Below are 18,264 nucleotides of genomic sequence, written 5' to 3' on the forward strand. Positions count from 1 at the left end.
AGAGGAATGGATTATATTTTATGTTTTTTCAATGATAATATGCAAATGTTCAAACGCCATTTTTAATAAAGACATATTTTTAATTGCCTTCTTTGTTGCATATTAAATTATCATTTAAAGTTTTGTCTATTTCTGAATTTTGATCCCAGTAATCTGTCATTCTATATCTGCAGTGTCACACAGTTGTACTTACAGGGCTTTCTAATACAATTTAATATCTCATAGAACTAGGTATCTTCAAATAGTTTTTTAGGATTTTTCTGGTTATCTATTTTGCTAAGTCAATGAAATCCCTGCTCTCTGAAATATAGACACACACTCATACACACATGGCTTGTCTTCCCACCAAAGAATAGGGTTTTATTTTTTCATTTTAAGAATATTTATTACATGTATAAAGGACATTTGAAAATTTTTCTTATGTAGGCTTTTCACATTTCTTGATAGATTAACTCCTAACTTACCTTATACTTTTCTTTTTTTTTTTTTTTTTTTGAGACAGAGTCTCACTCTGTTGCCCAGGCTAGAGTGAGTGCCGTGGCGTCAGCCTAGCTCACAGCAACCTCAAACTCCTGAGCTCAAGCGATCCTCCTGTCTCAGCCTCCCGAGTAGCTGGGACTACAGGCATGCACCACCATGCCCGGCTAATTTTTTCTATATATATTTTTAGCTGTCCATATAATTTCTTTCTATTCTTAGTAGAGATGGGGTCTCGCTCTTGCTCAGGCTGGTCTCGAACTCCTGAGCTCAAACGATCCGCCCACCTCGGCCTCCCAGAGTGCTAGGATTACAGGCGTGAGCCACCACGCCCGGCCTATACTTTTCTTAATTGAGCCTTCCTTCTGTGTAATTGATTGAAGTTTATTTATATAAAAAACTGGATCCTATATTTGAATATTATATTCCATTAGGCTATTATATTGACTCAAGATAGTTTTAATTTTTAGAATAATTTTTAACTGATATTTAGACTTCTGAGATATGTATTCCTGTGCTGAACAAACAGACGATGTGTACCCTTTACTGTTGATCATTAATTGCCTTTATTTATGCTTCCGAAAGGTCTCCCACTATCTTATCTGACTTTAGTGGGAATTAATCAGCTATTTCTTTACAAGTTAGGTTAATAGCTTTAGAACCCAGTAACATCTGCTTAATAAAGTTGAAGACATACCCAAAAATATGTTATTGTTTTTTTCTTTATCCTTATCACATGTAGAATTCAGCCAAATGGATTTGTTTGGCTATATTAACATGATCATATGTTGTCTCCTTTAATTAATACAAATGACTAACTACATTAATGTATTTCTGAATAATAAACGCATTGGATTCCTGGTACAAGCTGTGCTTGATGGTGCTATAATATTGTGTTCTGGGAGATATTTCTAAATTTTATATTTAATAATTTTGAAAAAGTAGGTATACATAAGTTTTGTCAATCATCCATGATAATGTGTGTAAGACTTTGGAAAATTATTTGGAAGCATTATTATTCAGTAATTTTTAATGGCCTAAGTAGTGCAGTGTTTTTGGTAGTTAAGAGCAGTAGAATGCCACTGATACAGCGTATCACGTGGTGCTGTTTTTGTGAAGAAACTCTCATAAATATTACTCTTTCTTCTACAGACATTGTTCACTTCAGAATTTGTACCTCTTCTTGGGTCAATATTGATAAAACAGACATACCTAGAAATATCCATGTCAACCAGACTTCCCCATTAATTTGGACTGAGTGGTATAAATTATCTCTAATGATTCTTAATATGTGCCCCTTGTATCATATTTTCCTTTTGCTCTTCTTTCCTGCAAAAATCCTTCTCAGGCCCTTTGCATCCTTCCCTGTATCTGCTCAAAACCTTCTTTGTTTTGTCATTCATGGAGAAGCTAGAGGATAAACAGATAATTACCTTTAAGGACAATGAACTTCTCAGGGAAGCACAGGGTCCAGTTAAAAGCATGTGCTTTACTTCAATTCTCTCATGTATTAGAACTCAACTTTTCCTACTTTCACTGCATGAGATCGTATCTGTCTCCAGGAGACCAATTATAGAAAAGGAAAAACTTCTCCAAAACATTCAACATGACTTTTTGGATGACGCCCTTGAAATTTCTAAGTGTACTTGGGAATTGGGAACTGGGAGTAAGTGTTCTTTTAAGATTACTCTCAACTCCCTCATTGTTCACTGTCATGGAAAGTGCAGATAAAGAGATAATTGGAGTTCTGTGGAGAGTTGAGGTCACATATTCATAAACCCATATCTTAGCTTCTGGCTGTGTCCCTCCCAAACACACACACACACACACACACACACACACGGATTGTCCAGACTGTCACTGAACTCACAGCATGGGCATCAGAAAGGAGTTGGGTGAGTTTTTATTTATTTCAGTCTAAGAGATACATTATACAAGGAAATGAAGTGTGTCATGTTCAGGGTAAGTGTTCACATCAGGCAAAGGGATTTTTCTCGGGTAGACATTGGTTAAGTAGAAAACCCACCCAGGAAGGAGGAACAATTTCTGAAGCATAGGCTGGGCTTTTGAAGAGAGAGTGAAGATCCAGAGCCTACACCAATCTCAAACTTTTTCGAATGTACCATGATATAACTCTTACTGATGATGCATGTTGACATTTGTCCTAAGCAGTAATGAAGTCCGATCTTTAGTACCTTCAAGTCTGCAATTTAGGATTCCATCTCTGATTTAATCATTTCTATAGAAATCAGAAAGAACATCTCACAATTAGTGTTGTTATTTCAGTAGAATTTCTGGGAATGTGATGAGTTTGATAGAGCTCATTAAAGCATCCGTCTCTGCATAAACAATGTGACTAAGTGGATTTGCTGAAGTACCATTGTTTTTTCTCCTACATCTGATGTATTTAATGAAGACACTTAACATCTCTTCTGAAGCTGCTCATAGTATTTTGATCAAGGTGAGACAATGTTTTTCTTGAAGCTAAGAAAGGAGACTTTAAGAAAAAGTTAGCATCTCACTTCAGGGATTCAGACAGTACAATAAATTAAGGACATTTTCTCTAGTTTATAAAATTCTAATGTCATCATCATGTTCACCTTTGTGTTTCTCTTATTTCAATGTATTCAATGCATATGATTTCATGTCTCATGTTTTATTTTGCATGCTTGTTGTTTAATTTTTAAATTCTAAAATAAAGACTAATCTAGATTCTACCCTCAATAATATTTTATAGATGCTATAAATTAAAATGTCATTGCTTAGGGCAAAACCCATTATTATGCAATAATTTTTTGTATATGCCATTGGCAAAATACATGAATTGATTCATTCTGGTGCTGCCCCGGTGTTGACCTATATTAGGTAAATTCCATTTGAAACTGGAAAATTATTTAGTGCATCTATGAATGTTCATTCACTTGTGAATTTGTGATTGGTCCATATAATAAGTGTTTATAAAAAATGAGTTAGCACAATTCAACTTATATGATAAAATGAATTTGAAATCTGTCAATGATACATATTTGGAGTATTTAAAGAACACAAACAAGTGGCTGTATAGCACAATGATAAATACCAATATCATTGCAACCAGGCTTCCCAGGTTAAAACCCCAACTCTACAAATATATAGATGAGTTCTTTTTTTTTTTTTTTTTTTGAGACAGAGTCTCACTTTGTTGCCCAGGCTAGAGTGAGTGCCATGGCGTCAGCCTAGCTCACAGCAACCTCAAACTCCTGAGCTCAAGGGATCCTCCTGTCTCAGCCTCCCGAGTAGTTGGGACTACAGGCATGCACCACCATGCCCGGCTAATTTTTTCTATATATATTTTTAGCTGTCCATATAATTTCTTTCTATTTTTAGTAGAGATGGGGTCTCGCTCTTGCTCAGGCTGGTCTCGAACTCCTGAGCTCAAACGATCCGCCCACCTCGGCCTCCCAGAGTGCTAGGATTACAGGCGTGAGCCACCGCGCCCGGCCTAGATGAGTTCTTTAAATAACATTTCAACTAAAATTCCCTTGTCTGTAACAGGAGAATAATGGTAGATCCTAAGTCAAAGAGTTGCAAATATTAAATAAGTTGGATAAATAATGAATAACTATGACCCATATGTTGGAAGTCCTACATAAATACATTAACCTTTGAAACTCTTTTAACAAAATAAATTAAATATTTGAAATAAATTCTTAGATGGAATGGAGATTTTTGGATTTAGTTTTCCACAAAAATAATAGACCACAATTCACACACTTCCACGCAGAATCCTGTATTTGTGAATGTGAATATTGAGTCCTGGAGAATAACATTATGGCTTCCATGTATGTGAATATTGGGATGATTTTTCTGGCTCAGGTTGCCATTGGAATCCTGGGGAATCTCTCACTTTCATATCACTATATGTTCCTTTACTTCAGTGGACACAAGCCAAGGCCTATAGATTTGATTCTCAGGCACCTGACTGTGGCCAACTCCTTGGTCATTCTCTCAAGAGGAATCCCAGAGACCATGACAGGTTTTCGGATGAAAGATTTTCTCAGTGAGTTTGGATGCAAACTTGTTTTCTATGTTCACAGAGTGGCCAGGGGTGTCTCTCTTAGTACCACCTGCCTCTTGAGTGTCTTTCAGGCCATCATAATCAGCCCCAGGAACTCCAGATGGGCAGGGCTTAAAGTAAAAGCTCTCAGGTACATTGGACCCTCTAATCTTCTGTGCTGGTTCCTGTACACAGTGGTAAATATCAAAGTTCCTATGTATGTGATTGGAAGATGGAGGAATGAAAACATCACACGTATAGATTTTGGATACTGTTCCTTTAGCTATCAAGGCGGAAGCACAGACTTACCGTATGCAATATTCATATCCACTCCTGATACTTTGTGTTTGTGCCTCATGACCTGGGCGAGTGGCTCTATGGTTTTCATCCTGCACCGGCACAAGCAGAGGGTCCAACACATCCATAGGAGCAACATCTCACCCAGATCCTCCCCTGAGATTAGAGCCACCCACAGCATCCTTATCCTGGTGAGCACCTTTTTGTCTTTTTATACCCTCTCTGCAATCATTTACCTTTATTTTTATTTTTTTGATAAGAATACTCAGTGGCTGGTGAAGACATCTGCCTTAATCAATGCATGTTTCCCAACTGTCAGTCCCTTTATTCTCTCAAGTAGTGACCCTTGTGTATGCAAGTTCTTCTTTGTGTGCACTGGAAGAAATGTACAATTGCCTCATCGCATCAGAAAAATATAAATTGTGTATTTTTCCCTGGGTTCACAGATTGATGTACTCGTGCCTCCCAGATTCTTAAGCGCATTTGTAAGCCAGTCTCACTGCAAATAGAGTTGTGAGTTAGACAGACGCTTTGCTATAATATTAAATAAAAAATAACAGCAATTGTAAATAAAATCTTATGTAATTTGTTATAAGTACTCTTATATTAATAATTGTATTTATTAAGGGTCATTGTGGAGAAAATCAGAGTCCAATCAGTAAGTCCTGAAATAATGCAGAGATTCTATAAATGTCTTCAGTTTTTATTTTTTAATATAATATGTTAAACTTCCTAAGATTTAAGTGGACACAAGGTTTTAACAGTTCAATACAAATGACATAGTATTTCAGATGGTCTTTCATAAAACTGGAGATGGACTATATGGTGCCCTGGGAGTGAAGCCAGAAGTAAAATTAAGTTTTATTTATTACAAACATTTGGGACCGAGGTGTTAATCTGAGATATACCTCACCTCCTAGGAGAAATGTGTTCATTTGAGATATGATAATGCTTATGGAGAAAGATTAGTGTATTTTCAGTTAAATACTGAAATTGTGAACTGCAGGAGACAAAGGAGAACACAGGAAATACATCAGCTGATATTTAAAAATAGTGCAGGTGGGAATCAAACATTAAATAGACATTTCCTCTCTGAGATTAAATTCAATGGTTTCTGGTAATGTTTAGAAAGTAGATTGTTCTCTTTAAGCCTCAATGTCAATTGTCTTTGGTGACAACAACAAGATTTCAGTGAAGTCTTCTGCATCTCCAATTTTAAGAAGAAATGTTATGGAAGAATCTTTTATTAAGTTTAGAGCCATAGAGTAGTGGCAATTTGCCGGCCAAAGACATGAAATTATCGTTTATTGAGGAGTTTTATTGCTTTCGAAATCGCCAAAAGAGTCCAATGGACACATTCAAATGAAAAAAAAAGGTCATATTAACCCAAACATAGTAAACCATTTCAAGTAACACTATATAATTAAATTATAAATAGTTGCAATTCTTTTATTTTTATTTATTTATTTTTTTTGAGACAGAGTCTCACTCTGTTGCCCGGGCTAGAGTGCCGTGGCGTCAAACTCACAGCAACCTCTAACTCCTGGGCTTAAGCAATCCTTCTGCCTCAGCCTCCCGAGTAGCTGGGACTACGGGCATGTGCCACCATGCCCAGCTATTTTTTTTCTATATATATAATTTTAGCTGTCCAGATCATTTCTTTCTATTTTTAGTAGAGACAGTGTCTCGCACTTGCTCAGGCTGGTCTCGAACTCCTGAGCTCAAGCAATCCTCCCACCTCGGCCTCCCAGAGTGCTAGGATTACAGGCATGAGCCACCGCGCCCGGCCTTGTAGTAATTTTTGAAGTCTAGAAGTTTGAGCCTCCATTTTTTTGGGGGGGAGCTACTTGTGTTCTCTTGAGATTGCATATAAATTTTAGGATAAGTTTTTCTATTTCTGCAAATAAAACACTGTTGTGATTTCAATCGAATTAAATCTGTAGATCATTTTGCACTTCGAGTAGCATTGACATTTTGACAATATTAATTCTTTCAACCCACGAACACAAGATATCTTTTCATTTATTTATGATTTGTTTAAATTCTTTCAGCAATGTTTTGCAGTTTTCAGCCCTCCTGTCCTTCTGCCCCTCTGGCTGTGTTATTCAGCTTTTTGACACTGTGACAGGACCCTGCAGAAGTCTTGCTTTATCTGTGTCTGCGTCCCCAGTACCACTACAACTATAAATATTCCTTATCCAAACCCAGAGGAGGCTCTGATGAATGGCAGGAGAGAGAAATCTTTCCAGCCAGTAGGAGAGAGCCACGCCCTGCTCAGGGGCTTATAAAAGGCAGGTCTATTAGGCCAACCTGCAGTCTGGCTCAGGACTTGTAAGAGGAAGGGCCTCCCATTGCATTAAAGATGAGACTGAAGACCCAGACCGCCTCTGCCCCTCCTCCACCCGACACCCAACTGACCAGCCCTCCTTACCTAGCTCCTCTAAAGAAGGGGGTTCAGATGTGGACAAGAAACCACTTGAAGGAAAAGGCAAAACACTTCTTTCCAGTCCAGGAAAAGCCGCACCCAAAAGCATGAGAGGGAATTGTGCTGTTTGTATGCAAGCTGAAAGGAAAGGTGAAATCAGGGATACCAAATTATGTGTAGTTGTTAAGGCTTTATTTTGGGGAAGGTTATGGCAAATGGCTTTTAGTCCAGAAGAGACTTTAACAAACATGATTCCCTGGAGCCATATCCCTCCGTCTCACACTGGTCACCTGCTCTGCAGTCTAGCTTGAGGAAATGAGCCACCGATATGGGTCAGGGAGGTTCTGTATGTCTTAGGGGGCAGCCAGTGACCTAAATTTCCTTTTTCTTCAGGTTCAGGGCCCAGGTCAAATAAAGAGATGTATTCCAAGGGAATTAACCTTAAAGTCAGAAACAGCTAGATTGCTATATCCAGTGATGTTTTGCTCTTCTGTGTTGAAGAGGGACAGGAGATGGGGTGACTCAGTCTCCCTTGAGCAGGGAGCTGGGAGCTCTTCAGTAACTCAAACTCTTACTTTATTTACAAATCAGAGTGCAACAGAAATAAAGAGAACTCCAAGAAGAGGAAAATTAGCTACATGATAGATAAAACAGGTTTGATCTTGCTTTTTTTTTTCCTCTTTTTTTCTTTTCTCTTTTTTTTTCTTTTTTTTTCTCTTTTCTTTTTCTTTTTTTTTTTTTTTTCTCCCAAGAGGAACAGGCAGGCAAGCAGGTAACTAACTCATCAAGAGTGAGCAGTGCGCAGGAAAAGGGTTGCTGAGTGGATTAAGTGGGTTTGGAAAACCCATGATCCGGGAGCATTTGGGGACCAAGAATGGGCGTGGCCTCACCTCCTCATAGACACTGAAGGAGTTGGAAGCAGGAGAAGAGACAGGTGGGGTTCACTAGAAGACCATGGTGAGATCCTGGGAATGAGGGTCCTTGGGAACTGCTTTAGCAAGTTTCTCAACCACATGCTTGCTCCATATGAACCTCTCCAGGCCTTGAGCACAGAATTAAATTGGGAAAAAAAGAAAAGAAAGGCCCCAACATGGGCTACTATAATGAGAGCAAGGAGAACAGCAATATCTGTTAAAGCGGACCTGTGAGGGAACCCTACGGACTCCTCAGGTGGTACAGGTCCTTGTCCCTAGGAGGTTACCAGCTTGCACCACTTCAGAAAAGCCTCTCATCCTTCCTGCAAGCTACGTGTGAGGCCATGTCAGGATGCAGTCCAGGTATGGGACCAGCAAGTGGATCCTCCAATGGCCTGGCAGCTCTGGGGGCTCGCCCAGCTCTGAGAGGCTCTGACGGAATCCGTGTACCACAGTGGCCCATGTCTTCCCTGCTGAGGGCTGGCTCATCCCAGCCTCACTGCTGGGTCCCCAGGGCCCACAGAGATGCTCAAAGCTCCTCCTAGGAGGGAGAAAGGCCCTCCAGAGAACTGGAGACATTAATGCATCAGACTGATTTTGAGCTGGGGCACCTGGACCCTATTCAGCAAAGCGGGCAGATCTGGGAGCAAGAGCAAAGACCTGCTACTTCTCAGATTCATCCAGATGACCAGGAGGGATGGTTTTAGACACACTGCTAATAAATGACAGAACCTGGGCGATCATAAAAAAGAAACTTAAAAAATATACTAAAAATGATGAACTCTTGGTTTTGTTGAGGATGAAGATTACAGTCAAATGTTAAATTTTTGCTAGACCTTTGATGTGGTTTGAATGTCTAACAATCATGCTATTCTTTATAATCAGAATAAATATCAGGTATAATCATTCATATGTGTTTGTGTACTACAGAATGCAGCCAGATTTTTATGAGTTCATATCTTCCCCCTTTAGTTCTAAAAAGGAGGTAGCTCTAACCACTCCCACACCCAGTCCATGCAGGATTTATAACCAAAATCCTTTAACAGCATCTCTGTGTTGAAAAGTACTTACATTTTTCAAGTTGATGTGTGAAATCACCACGTCATTTTTGTTTCATTTTTATGTAAACAAAGTCAAGCCAATTAAATGCTTACTATTTAAATTTATTTTTCATTCAATTGTTGTCTCATTCAATTTGGCAACTCTATCCTGTTTTATACGTTTTCAATTTGTCCTAGTTTATTGTAGGGTTTTAACTCTCATATAGATATTGTCATTTGTTTTGCATATTGTTATATTGCTTTTACATGTTTGTCTATTTGCATTTTATGGAGGGATCCTAGAATCTTTCAGATTATAAATAGATATACTTTTATTTAGGAAGAGTAGATAAGAGTATTTAGGTTGGCTTTGTGCTTTGACTTATAATTTCATATTATGGAGTGAGGAAATCAATATTTATTTTTTCTAATCTTTTATATTTTAGATGTATGTGTATTTAATCCATATGGAATTTGTTTTATTGCATGTCTGGGTTAGAAGGTTGTTTTCTCCTCATTTCTTCTTCGTCTCCACCCTGCTTTCCCTAGATCCAATGGCTCTTGTTGTATTTAGGGGATAACATTTTAACCATTCCAATGAATGGGTCCAACTTGATGATGATATATTACAAATCCATTTGAACCTATGACATAGCTACAACATATACAAAGCAGTAATTTACAGAATTACCAGGAGAAGCAGATAGATTCACAGAGGGTGTGGGAAAATAACACACTTATCTAAAGAGCGGTTATAACAAGTATATAAAAATTTGATAAGAACATAAAATATGTAAACCACCTTCTTAATAATCTTAACCCAATGGAGGTATAAACATTCCTGCCTGCCACCCACAAAATGGAAGAATTCATGTATTTTTTAAGTGCATTCATCGTAGTTACTGAAATTGTCCACATCCTGGGTCATAAGCAAGCTTCAGCACATTCCAAATGTTTCAGGTTATGCAGAATGTCTTTCCCGTCCTGCTAGGGCTGCCGTAACAATGTACCACACACTGGGTGGCTTAGAACAGCGGAAACCTATTGCCTCACAATTCTGGAGGCCAGAAGTCCAAGATCAAGCTTTTAGCGTGGTGGGTTCTTTCTGAAAGTTGTGCAATAAAATCTGTTCCCTGCCTCTGTACTACCTTCTGGCAATCTTTGGTGTCCACAGGCTTTTATGTATCTGCCTTCATGATATCCTCCCTCTGTGCATGTCTCTGTGTCCAAATTTCTCCTTTTTTGTAAGATCACCAGTCATCTTGTGTTAGGTGCCTGCCCCGTTTCCTTATGATACCGTCTTCACTAATTCTGTCTGTAAGGACCTTATTTCCACATAGGGTCACATTATGAAGTATCTGGGTTAGGACATGAACGTAGGAATTTTGCAAGCACATTTTCAACCTATGATGGTGTATTTTCTGAATGCAGTGGAATAAGTCTACAAATGAATAAGTTTAAATAAAAGATGAAAATTCCCAAATATTCAGAATTTAAATAATTCATATTTAAATAATCCAAGGCCAAAAAGATAAAAACCCCAAGGCCAAATAATAACTCAAAAGAGCAATTCAAAAATATTTTAACTAAGTCACTATAAATATACCCAAATCAAAATGTATAGGATGCAAGGAAGCCTCAGTTTAAAGGGTGTCTCTATATTATATGTCCGCTTATTAGAATATAATCAATAATTCAACTTTCCTTGAACACTTGCTCTGTCAGCTTTTACATTTTCTCTCACTTTCTCCCTGTCTTTAAATTCTCCTACCTCTCCAACTCCATCTCCATTTACTAACTTTTTTTTTTTTTTGGCTTCTGTCTGATTTCTCTGCCGTTTTAACCCCATCTTACTCTCCATAATTTTCATTTCTCCTTCCCTCTCTCTCCCCTTCTCTCTACTCCTCTTTTAGTTTCCTTTCTGTTCCTTGGCGCTCTCTCTCTGTCTCTCTGACGTACACAAACACACCCTCTTCCTTGTTACTCTATACCTCCCCACTCATATTTTCTCTTTTTTTTTTCTGATTTATGTCTTTCTGAGTCCTCTTCTTCCTCATTTTTCTCTCCGATTCCTTTATGTCCTTATTTCTCTCACTCTGACGCTCCCTCTTTAAAGCCCATGACATCAGGTTTCTTTCTCTCTGGTTCTCCTTCAGGTTCTCACCTCCTCTTTCGTTTTCTCTCCCTTTTCTTGGCCTCTCTCAAGCCCCTCCCTTTACTTATTTCTCTCTTTATATGGTCCACTCGGGATATACCTCACCTTTCTTTTGTTTGCTTTCTTCCTGTGTCCTTCACAAATCTTCACTCTGTTTTATCATTGACCTCAAAAGTAGCTCTCAAAAGTATATACTCTCATGAATTCCTTAATACATAACACTTTTAATTACAATGTAGTAAACGACAATTCAAATAAATACGTGGCATGAAAGATAAGAAGTGTTTACATTCAGTCTCTTCGCAGGATCAGTTACCTCCTCAAGAAAAAAGTCTCATATGCTTCTCATGTGAGCAATGCAAGATCCATGTGCAGAGAGTGAGGTCTACAAACACAAGTTCACACACATACGCAAATATGCACACACACAAATACAAATGGACACCCAGGTAAATGTGCACACACAAATGCACACAGACACATGCACAGATATACACATACACACACCCACACAATACACATGATTCATGTCAAAAGTGTTTTGTATAAAATAAACAAAAAACGAAATTTAAAATTATACGAAATGTAAATGCAATGAGCATTATAAATTTATAAAATGATAAATCATATTAATAATAAAAATTAAGTGCAATAAGCTATGCACACCTGTAAGTGGAATACTTTAATCAATATTCATTACTACTATCACATATTGATTTTTATTAACTAAAATAAAATACTACATTCAATTTTTTATTTTAATATACATCTTAGAGAAATGTAAAGGCATAAGTTAAATAATATGAAAAATTATATAAAAATAAAAAATTGCAACATATATACAAAGTGCATAATTTTATTCACATTCATAAAACATTTTATAACAAAAATCTATCACCCTAGATAATTTTATATAAAATTTATAGCAGGCTTATATTTTCATTATGTTAAACAGCACTATGAGAAAAAAAAAACCCCAAACAACTGGAGTTACGCCTTAATAAGTTAACAAAAGAAAATTCAGCTAAAACAGATATAAGATGATTTAGCAAATTAAATAATTGAATTTTAGGCCAGGTGAGGTGGCTCACACCTGTAATCCTAGCACTCTGGGAAGCCGAGGTGGGAGGATTGCACGAGGTCAGGAGTTCGAGACCAGCCTGAGCAAGAGCGAGACCCCGTCTTTACTAAAAATAGAAAGAAATTATATGGACAGCTAAAAATATATACAGAAAAAAATTAGCCGGGCATGGTGGCACATGCCTGTAGTCCCAGCTACTCGGGAGGCTAAGGCAGAAGGATCGCTTGAGCCCAGGAGTCTGAGGTTGCTGTGAGCTAGGCTGACGCCACGGCACTCTAGCCCGGGCAACAGAGTGAGACTCCGTCTCAAAAAAATAAATAAATAAAATAAAAAATAAAAATTGAATTTTAAATAATGTAAAAAGAGGAGACATAGGCATAAATATGAAATCTAATTTAAGGAAGAGTTGGAAAAAATCCCTGAACTTTGCCGTCAGAGTTCTTGCTCCCTCCAGGGCAAGTTCCTCGGCCCCTCCTGGCTGCCTTCTTCATCCCTCTCACCTCCTTCTTGGGCCTGAGAGATGTGTCCTGCTGGGGGTTCCAGTGAAACTCACAGCTCTGCCTTCTAAGCACACACCTTGGGAAGTGCAGGGAAACTCAGGGAACACCCTTCAGAAAGGAATGAGGCTGCCCCAGACCCACAGAGCAAGGACAGTGCTTTCGTGGGAATCAGCTCAGTTTGGGAACCATGTCCCAAAGATGGAGGTTGGAAGGCTCGACCTTAGAAGTGGAAGAAGCACAGATAGAAACTGTGTAAAAAGACCACAGATTCACCAAATGAGACAAGAGTTTCTTTCTATGCAGTGGCCCTCCAGTGCCACCTTCTGGAATTTTTCTTTCCAAAGTTTTAAAGTTAAAATTGAGCAGTTTTCTTTGCCTCATGTTCCAGGTTACTACATTCTAGTTATTATTATAGAAGGTGTTTTCATCATTCATCCAAGCTCCAACACGAAGCCCATACAGGAGCATTTTCCCAACAGCTTCAGCAGGGGCTCCAAAACATGGGCAAAATTCCTAATGAGATGGTCGTACCCTCCTACGGTGCTATGATACTGAAGACCAGAGGAAGGTTTAGGGAATCTCTGAATGAGTATTTCTGATGTGCTGGGGAGAGGGGAGGGAATGGGCAGGGATTCCTTTAAGTCAAGTCAGAAAGAGAAGACTTTGAGGCGCAGGTAAAGAATTGTGTATGTGTCCTCTGCATTTTAAGGGAATATTGCAGAGGTTGAGTGCGTCAAGGAATGACTTAACACGGTGAAAAAGAGAAAATTCATATTTTCAATGGTGAGGTTAGGTGATTATGTGTTCCTTCCAAAACAGAAACAGTAGATTCTGGAAACACTGTGCTCACCCCTCATGAGCACAAAGGGGCAGAAACTTGGAAAACACCCACTTATTAAGGCAGAGACAGTAACCAGTCAGGATTAGTAAAAGCTGCCACACAAACTTGGCTGATGCAGGAGAGGATGTAAAAACACACAAAGGTGCTCACCAGGACAAGGATGCTGTGGGTAGCTCTGGTCTCAGGGGAGGATCTGGGGGAGAGATTGTTCCTGTGAATGTGTCGCACCTGCCGCTTGTGCCTGTGTAGGATGAAAACCATGGAGCTGCCGGCCCAGACCATGAGGCCCAAACACGAAACATCAGGGATGGATATCATTGCTGCAATTAGTGGTGGAGACAAGGCTTTTTCACCAACTGGAGCAGAACAGTATGCAAAATCTATTTTCTTTGTGATGTTTGTGTTTTTCTATTTGCCAGTCACCTTCACAGGAAAAATGATATTTACCAGCAAGTGCAGAATCCAGCAGAGGATCATGGAGGTTCCCACGTATTTGGGAGCTTTTACCTTAAACTCTGACCACTTAGAGCTCCTGGGGCTGATTGTGATGGCCTGGAAGACGTTCAAGAGGCAGGTGCTGCCAAAGGACACACCCCTGCCCGCCCTGTGAGCACAGAAAACAAGTTTGCATCCAAAATCACTGAGGAAATATTCCAACCCAAAAGCTACCATGGTCTCTGGGATTCCTTTGGAGAGAATGACCAAGGAGTTGGCCACTGTCAGGTGGCTGAGAATCAAATCTGTAGACCTCGACCTGCATCCCCTGAAGTGAAGTTATAAACAGTGACATAAGAGTGAGAAATTTCCCAGAGTTCCAATTGCAAGGTGGAAAAGGAAGGTTATTCCAATTTTCAAATCCATGGAGGCCATTCTTCTACTTACTAGGCTCAACATTCACATTCTTAAATAGAGGATTCTACATGAAAATATAAGTTGTAGATATTTTTTTCTTGAGAATTAAATGCAAAATTCTCTATTCATCATTCCTTTTCCTAAGAATTTCTTTCTAAAACATATTTCCTTTTGTTAAGATATTCTCACGTGTAAAGCATTTCTTTCTTTAGCACTTACTATATATGGACTGCTATTAATGTTTTACACATTTTAACTAACTTAATATTTACAACAATATGATTTAAGCATGACTATTATTGTACTATTATTTTTCTTTTACACTCTAGGAGAATTTAGCCACAGGGATGTTAATGACTCACTTAAGTATTTATAGAGCCTGGCTTTGAACCAAAGTGGGCCTGGTTGCAACAGCACTGGTGTTACCATTGTGTGATATTATCTTAGCTCCCTCACTGTGTTCTTTGAATAATCTAAATATATGTGTCCCTTGTCAGACTTTATATATATTTGAATTCTATAACTTTGATCAAGATAGTTATCCATTGTCTGAGTTTTATTCTACAGACCAATATCACTGATGAATGAAGATTCAAAAATCTTAATAAAATGTAGATACACTGAGTAATTCACCATGACCAAATTGTTTTTGTTCGGGATAGATCAACATTAAAGTATCAAGAGAAGGAGCCGGGTGCGGTGGCTCACGCCTGTAATCCTAGCACTCTGGGAGGCCAAGGCGGGTGGATCGCTCAAGGTCAGGAGTTCGAGACCAGCCTGAGCAAGAGCGAGACCCCGTCTCTACTAAAAAAAAAAAATAGAAAGAAATTATCTGGCCAACTAAAATATATATAGAAAAAATTAGCCGGGCATGGTGGCGCATGCCTGTAGTCCCAGCTACTCGGGAGGCTGAGGCGGTAGGATCGCTTAAGCCCAGGAGTTTGAGGTTGCTGTGAGCTAGGCTGACGCCACGGCACTCACTCTAGCCCGGGCAACAAAGCGAGACTCTGCCTCAAAAAAAAAAAAAAAAAAAAAAAAAAAGTATCAAGAGAATACTTATTTTATTTCTTGCCAGTTGTACCCACCACATAAGTTGTTCAATATTGGGATGTGTCCTAAGCTATTATTAAATATGATATTAAATATAATTACATGATAAAATATTTTGGGTAGATACTAAATTAATTCTTATTGGAGAGCATATAATTTTCTGTTCATTATTTTAGAAAAAGACGCTTGAAATTCTATTTAAGGTAGAATCCAGAAAAAGTATTAAAGTAGAACAATAGTATCTAAAATGGAAATTATGGCCATAGAATCATGTGCATTTAATAATTTAAAGTGGAAGAGAGATGGAAATGACATTAGAGCATTTTTTTTATACAAAGAAAATATTGTGTGGTATATTTGTCCCAATAAATGCGGAAGTCCTTAATATTTTTCTGGCATCTTCAACTTTCAGTGTGAAGTTAATTTTCCTTAAAATTTCTTTCTCTAAATTCAAGAGGGATAAATGCTAACCAATATCAAAGGCTACACATAGTTTTACTTACTCTTTACGATTCCAGTAGAAATATAATTACTGACTCAACTGAGCACATTACACCTAAGTTAGAGAAATACTTTCATTTCATCAACTACTATTCATTCAAATATTTCATGCTGAGGATTTGATGATTCAGTTAGCTCCACTGTATTCATTAACATATGCATGGAATTTTATACACAGACTATATTAATTAAGAAAATTTCTATATGAATTCTCTGTGGTACATTAAAAGTCAAGATTAATTTTGAAATTAGAGTCCCATCCATTGTAAGACTTAGATTTCATTGCTGCTTGAACCTAACTCCAGCAATCCCATCAATGAGGGTTATGTTAAAATATATTAGGAATCATTAGGGTTTACTATGAGGTCTTGGTCCTTCAGTCTCTCTCTCCAAACTCTCTCCATGCCTTGGAAATTATTCCTCCTTTCTGAATGTCTTTGACAATAGATAAGTTTCTACCCAAGAAGAATGCAATTTCCAGACAAGACCACTTACCATGAATCCTGTTGCATCTGCTTCCCTTACAGACTCTATTTTTGAGACTGAAAAAGAAAATATTCACCTCTTTCCCACTACCAGGATGGCAACCTCAAGATGGCAGACCCATCAGCAATTGTTTGTGTGGGAAGAAGGTAGAAGGACAGATATAAACGTTTGCGTTTCTGTGACCTCACTTCCCCATAGGACTGAAACGATCAATTCACCTGTAGTGTTGAAGACAGTGTAGATGTCAGAATTATGAGATGTCTGAAAACTTTTTCCCAGTTCCAAATTCCCAGAAACAATGAAAAGTTTCTAATCTACAGTGAGCATCTCCAAAGAGACAGATGTGGTGTTGAGCAGAGATGCTACCTTTTCCAACATCCCTGGAGGCAGAGGGTCTCACTTGGAGGAAGCAGAGAAAGTTGAAGTCTGAGCCTTGAGGGACTGTGAAGAATATGTGTCCCACTGAATCCTGTGCTTCAAGAAGAGGTTATTTGTCCCACAACATTGTATTCTCTGTTTTTCCCAAGGCTCCTAAACTTCACCATCAAGAAGTTTATGACTGGAGATATGGCATGACACAAAGGGCCTGACAAGAGACTACAAAAATGAAGAACACGATGCCAAGAAGTGATATTAAAAATCACAAGAAACCATTTGTGCAACACAGTCCAAATTAATTGGAAAATCTACTTCAGGGGTGGGGAAACTTTTCATGTTGGAAGGCCACATTAATTTAGCTGTTATCAAATAAGGCCACGTTCAAGAAACTTCAATTAGATATATTTTAAAATGTGCATTATTCTGTAAAAATCCAACTTCTATGGATTTAATACTTTCAAAAAATGAAAACTATTTGTTGATTTTAAAGTTAACTAACCTTTGAATAACCTTGTTGTGTCTGCTTTTTGTTGGAAAGCATTTGAATACTTGGCTGCAGCATGGAGGTCCACCGTTTTCAGTTGATCCTCTAGATGGGTATCAGCCATTTGTGACCCTAAAGGTGTCTTGATTTGGGAAATGTAGATTTGCAGCAATAAGTGGTTGAAAAGCAAGAAAGCATTTTTCAGGCCTGTTGCCAAAGGTGTGGGTATTCTACTACATTTTTTCATATTTCAGTTAGATCTTTCTTAGCATCAAACAATGACTTTAAAATGTCATCTACTGAGAGCTCAATCAATTCCATCTGTAGTTCTGGGGAGGAGCTGGAAGCAGAGCTTCTGAGCAGGGCCTCTGAGCCAGAAGCAGGGCCGTGTAGATGGCAGGGCTGATCTGACCTGTAGGGCAGGGTCAGGGCCAAGCAGGCAGGAGGCAGTGGGGTCTGGGGGGCAGAATCTAGGTGACCAAGTGGCAGGCTGCTTCGTAAGCACAGGGGCCCTCTGGATGCCAGGTCAGGGGAGGCAGTGGTCGGCTCTGGCCATCCAGGGACCATGGAACTCTCCATACCCCACTCAGGACCTGCCAAAGTGGTTGCCCATACACACAGAGATATAAATATACACAACACACATACACACATACACAACACACATACACACATACACACACAGACAATTCAATACCTTAGGACATGTTCTTAATACAAAGCAAGCAAAAAATGAAGTTGAAAAAT

The sequence above is a fragment of the Eulemur rufifrons genome, chromosome 24 (genome assembly GCF_041146395.1).
Source record: "Eulemur rufifrons isolate Redbay chromosome 24, OSU_ERuf_1, whole genome shotgun sequence".
Taxonomy (NCBI): Eukaryota; Metazoa; Chordata; class Mammalia; order Primates; family Lemuridae; genus Eulemur; species Eulemur rufifrons.